The sequence below is a fragment of the Rhinolophus sinicus genome, chromosome 18, assembly GCF_057876585.1.
Source record: "Rhinolophus sinicus isolate RSI-liver-muscle chromosome 18, RSI-T2T, whole genome shotgun sequence".
Classification (NCBI taxonomy): domain Eukaryota; kingdom Metazoa; phylum Chordata; class Mammalia; order Chiroptera; family Rhinolophidae; genus Rhinolophus; species Rhinolophus sinicus.
Genome location: NC_142518.1, coordinates 85,744,113 through 85,749,672, shown reverse-complemented (window position 1 = coordinate 85,749,672; position 5,560 = coordinate 85,744,113). Strand labels below are relative to the sequence as shown.

Genomic DNA, 5,560 nt, shown 5'->3' with positions numbered 1-5,560 from the left:
CCCAAAACAAAATACAGACTTAATGCAATCCTCATCAAAATCCCAATGGCATTTTTTAAAGAAATGGAACAAAAAAATCATCAGATTTGTATGGAACCACAAAAGACTCCAAGTAGCCAAAGCATCCTAAGAATAAAAGAACAATGTTGAAGGTATCACATGCCCTGACTTCAGCTTGTACTACAGGGCAACAATAATCAAAACAGCGTGGTATTGGCAGAAGAACAGACATGCAGACCAATGGAATAGAATTGAAACTCAGAGATAAACCGACATAAATATGGAGAGATAATTTTTGACAAAGAAGCAAAAAACATACAATGGAGAAAAGGCAGCCTCTTGAATAAATGGTGCAGGAGAATTGGAAAGCAATGTGCAAAAAGAATGAAAATGGACTGTTATCTGTCACCCTGTACCAAAATTAACTCAAAATGGATCAAAAACCTAAAGATAAGACCGGAAACAATAAACTGCATAGAAAAAAACATAGGTACTAAACTTATGGACCTTGGGTTCAAAGAGCATTTTATGAATTTGATTTTAAAGGCAAGGGAAGTAAAAGCTAAAATAAATGAATGGGACTATATCAAACTAAAAAGTGTCTGCGCTGCAAAAGAAACCATTGACAAAATAAAGATGCAACTAACTGAATGGGAGAAAGTTTTTGGAGACAATGCCTCCGAGGCTAATATCCAAAACATATAAGGAACTCATACAACTCAACAACAAAAACACAAACAATCCAATTTAAAAATGCGCAAGGGTAGGCGGCAGGGCGGCTCAGGTGGCTGGAGTGCTGTGCTTCTAACATCGAGGTCTCCAGTTCGATTCCCACATGGGCAAGTGAGCGGAGACCTCTATTGTTGTCACACAGCAGCCTAGCCGCTTGTCCCTACCATCCTTTCCTTAGGGAAAGAGGGTTGCGGGTTGTCCCTCTTAGGGGTTGAGTTTTATAGGTCTCCTCTCTTGGTCCCAGTATGCTGGGTCTGCAGTCAAAGACGAGTAAGTTTCCTCAAGGGAGGGACGACTTAAGCCAGACGGGACCCCAGGGACCCCCATGAGTTAGCCTTTGAAACTAGGAGGGATGCCCCTCCTCCAATGTTTCCTGGGAGCTGCTGACTCCTGCTTCAAGTGACCAGCACCCTATTGTGCTAAGGAATGATCAATTGAGTGAAACCATCTCACTCCCCGCTTGGCTCATGGGATGATTGCCATGAGAGACCTGCTCCCCCAGGGATTGTATACACCGCACCTTGTTCACACAGGGACAGCATGCACAGGTTGCTTTGGGACAATATGATTGGATATTGGGAACATGCTAATTGTATTAGTGGTGTAAGAGTTTTACAGACCCTGCCCAGAATCATGTGATGCCTATTGTAAAAAAGCAATAAATACCCACGACGACCCGATTCGGGGCTCCAGTCTCTTGAGGCTGTGAGTCCCTTGGTCCTCTGTGGTTTCTCTGCATTCAGTGTCTCTGGTCTCTTTATTTCTATAATAGAATTTAGCCCTTGCCGCCTCCCTCGCTTTCCCCCACTGCTTGTGTTGTGCAGGTTGCAACACTCTATATCTAGACTGAGTACAATAGCTCGATCTGAAGCAGGCCTGCTGTGAGCAGCTGGTGGCTGGCGTAACCTGCTGTGAGCTGCCGTGTGCTGCCGTGTGCTGCCGTGTGCTGCCGTGTGCTGCCGTGAGCTCCTGTGAGCAGCCGGTGGGCAGTGTGACCAGCCAGTGGAGTGGTCAGCAGCCAGCGTGAGTAGCCAGCAGCCACTCATGCTGTTAGCTGAGAGACTCTGTTGCCAGTGACCGACTGGCTCAGCTGGGTAGAGCACAATGCTCATAATACCAACATGGGCCTGTGAGCTTCATCCTCCACAACTAGACGGAGGACAATAGCTTGATTTGGAGTTGGAGGGAGGAGGAAGGAGGAGAGGGGAGAGGGGAAGGAAAAAAAAATGGGCAGAGAACCTGAATAGACATTTCTCCAAAGAGGACATACAAATGGCCAATAGACATATGAAAAAATGCTCAACATCACTAATCGTCAGAGAAATGCAAATTAAAACCACAATGAGATACCTCCTCACACCAGTTAGAATGGTTATGATCAACAAGACAAATAATAACAATATTTGGAGAGGCTGTGGAGAAAAAGGAACCCTCATACACTGTTGGTGGGAATGCAGATTTGTGCACAGTGTGGAAGGCAGTGTGGAGGTTCCTCAAAAAATTAAGGATACAATTACCATATGACCCAGCAATCCCTCTCTTGGGTATGTATCCAAAAAATCTGAACACATGTGCTCTGATGTTCATTGCAGCTTTATTTATGGTGGCCAAGACATGGAAACAACCAAAGAGTCCTTTGATAGAATATTGGATAAAGAAGTTTTGGTATATGTACACAATGGAATACTATTGTGCCATAAAAAATGATGAAATAGTGCCATTTGCGACAACATGGATGGATGTTGAGATTGTTATGTTAAGCGAAATAATTCAGACAGAAAGTAAAGAACCATATGATTTCACTGATATGTGGTATATACAACTGAAAACAACAAAGGAAGAAGACAAACAAATGAAGAAATGAAGAAACACAAACTCATAGACACCGACAATAGTTTAGTGGTTACCAGAGGGTAAGGGGGATCAAATATATGGTGATGGAAGGAGCACTGACTCTGGGTGGTGAACACACAATGTGATATATAGATGATGTATTAAGAATTGTACATCTGAAACCTATGTAAATTTACTAACAATTGTTACCCCAATAAACTTTAATTAAAAAACAACAATAATAAAACAAAAAGTAAATCCAGAGAATTCCAGAGGCAGAAACTGATTCTGAGTGGCTGACTTGAAGGCTCCGGCATTTCCAAACCGACGTGTGGCATCCTCAGGGAACACTGTGTCCTGGGCAACACTGCAGCTTCAAAGAACCCACCAGTTTATAAGAAATGAGCAATCAGACTGCAGCAGCATTGCATACTGGGACCTCAAAGTTTGCACCTTCTGGAAGGGTGCCTGCCCGAACTGGCACAACCGTGACCAACAATGACTTGGTGAGTCTTTTTGAGTGTCCAGTCTGCTTTGACTATATGTTACCACCCATTCATCAATGCCATCTTCTTTGTAGCAACTGTTACCCAAAACTCACATGTTGTCCAACTTGACGGGGCCTGTTGAGATAAATATGCTTTGTATGGATGTGAAACAAGTCTGCCACACACAGGAAAAGCTGTGAGATTAGGCCTTACTCCTGTCCATGTGCCTGTGTTTCCTGTAAGTGGCAAGGCCCTCTGGATACATCAGCATACGTTCTTTATAATACTCCGGGGAGAGGACATAGTTTTCCATGCTACAGACAATCTTTCCGGTGGTGTTGAATGGGTGATGATGCAGTCCTGTTTTGGATTTCACTTTACATTAGTCTTGGAGAAACTGGAAAAATATGATGGTCATCAGCAGTGCTTTTCAACTGTACAGCTGATAGGAACATGCAATCAAGCTGAAAATTTTATCGTCTTGAGCTAAATGGTCATAGGCGGCGATTGACTTGGAAAGCTACTCCTCCATCTATTCATGAGGGAATTGCAATAGCCATTATGAATAGTGGATGTCTAGTACTAGTTTGACACCACCATTGCACAGCTTTTTACAGAAAATAGCAATTTAGGCATCAATGTAACTGTTTCCATGTGTTAAAATAAAATGGCAATCAAACATTTTCTGGCCAGTGTTTAAAACCATTACATTCTATTTCATAAGGAATAGACACACATCTGCCTGCCGACCTGAATTTTTTGGTAGGTGGAAGCTAAAACATGAAGATAAATAAAAGGGAATGCTGTTAAGTACGCAAAACAGTTGCATGTAGTAACATCAATATATTTTTTAAAAAGTCAACAGTAAACCACTGGGGGTGGGAAATATATATATATATATATATATATATATATATATAGACACCGTGTTTCCCCGAAAATAAGACCTAACCAGAAAATAAGCCCTAGCATGATTTTTCAAGATGACATCCCCTAAACATAAGCCCTAATGTGTCTTTGGTGCAAAAATTAACCTCAGACCAGGTCTTATTTTCGGGGAAACACGGTATATACAAACACCCAAGATGGGCATCTTTTGTATTAAGAAAGGAAGCATTGTAAAATAATTCTAAATTTGTGTTTGCTGTAGATTGAGCATACCATTGAAAAATATTGGTTTTTGAGGTTTTATTTTTCTATTTATGTGTGGGTGTGTGAGTGTGTGCCTCTGTGTGTGTTTGTGTGTGTGTGTGTGTGTATGTGTGTGTGTGTGTGTCTGTGTCTGTTTGGGTTTCTTTTTCTCTAAATAACAAGCTATGTTGAGTGGTCTTCAACCATTGGTTTTCCCATTGTTTGTTTGTTTGTTTTTTACACTAACAGTTGAAATTAGCACAATTTTTTTAAAAATTAAACTTCATTGGGGTGACAATGGTTAGTAAAGTTACATAGGTGTCAAGTGTACAATTCTGTAACACATCATCTATATATCACATTGTGTGCTCACCATCCAGAGTTAGTTCTCCTTCCATCACCATATATTTGATCCCTTTTACCCTCATCTATCACTCCTTTTCCCCCTTAGCCTCTGGTAACCACTAAATAATTGTCTCTGTCTATGAGTTTTTGTTGTTATACTTTTTTGTCTTGTTCCTTTGTTGTTTTCAGTTTTATATAGCATATATCAGTAAAATAACATGGTTCTCGACTTTTTCTGTCTGACTTATTTCGCTTCGTATAACAATCTCAACATCCATCCATGTTGTCAGAAATGGTACTATTTCATCTTTTCTTATGGCACAATAATATGCCATTGTGTATACATTCCACAAATTCTTTATCCAACCATGTATTTAAGGACACTTTGGTTGTTTCCATGTCTTGGCCACCATAAATAAAGCTGCAATGAACATCGGAGAACATATATGTTTATGGATAAATGTTTTCAGATTTTTTGGGTAAATATCTAGGATAGGAATTGCTAGGTCATTTGGTAATTCTATTTGTAATTTTTTGGGGAACCTATACACTGCCTTCCATAGGGGCTGCACCATTCTGCATTCCCACCAACAGTGTATGAGGGTTCCTTTTTCTCCACAGCCTCTCCAACACTTGTTACTATTTATCTTGTTGATGATGGCCATTCTGACTGGGGTGAGGTGATATCTCATTGTGGTTTCTATTTGCATTTATCTGATGATTAGTGATGATAAGCATCTTTTCATATGTCTATTGGCCATCTGGATATCCTCTTTGGGGAAATGTCTATTCAAGTCTTCTGCCCATTTTTTAATTGGGTTGTTTGTTTTTTTGTTGTTGTTAAGTTGTATGAGTTCCTTACATATTTTTTACTTTAGCCCCTTAACGGAGGCACTGTTTGCAGAAATCTTCTCCCATTTGGTTGGTTGCCTCTTTATTTTCTTGATGGGTTCTTTTGCTGTGCAGACGCTTTTTAGTTTGATATAGTCCCATTCGCTTATTTTAGCTTTTCGTTCCCTTGCCTTTGAAGT

General features: G+C 40.6%; 1 pseudogene; it reads left to right on the top strand.

Moving 5' to 3' along the window:
* The first annotated feature begins 2,948 nt into the window (after positions 1-2,948).
* On the top strand, positions 2,949-3,714 carry LOC109439398 (E3 ubiquitin-protein ligase SIAH1A-like; annotated as a pseudogene).
* The last annotated feature ends 1,846 nt before the right edge of the window (positions 3,715-5,560 follow it).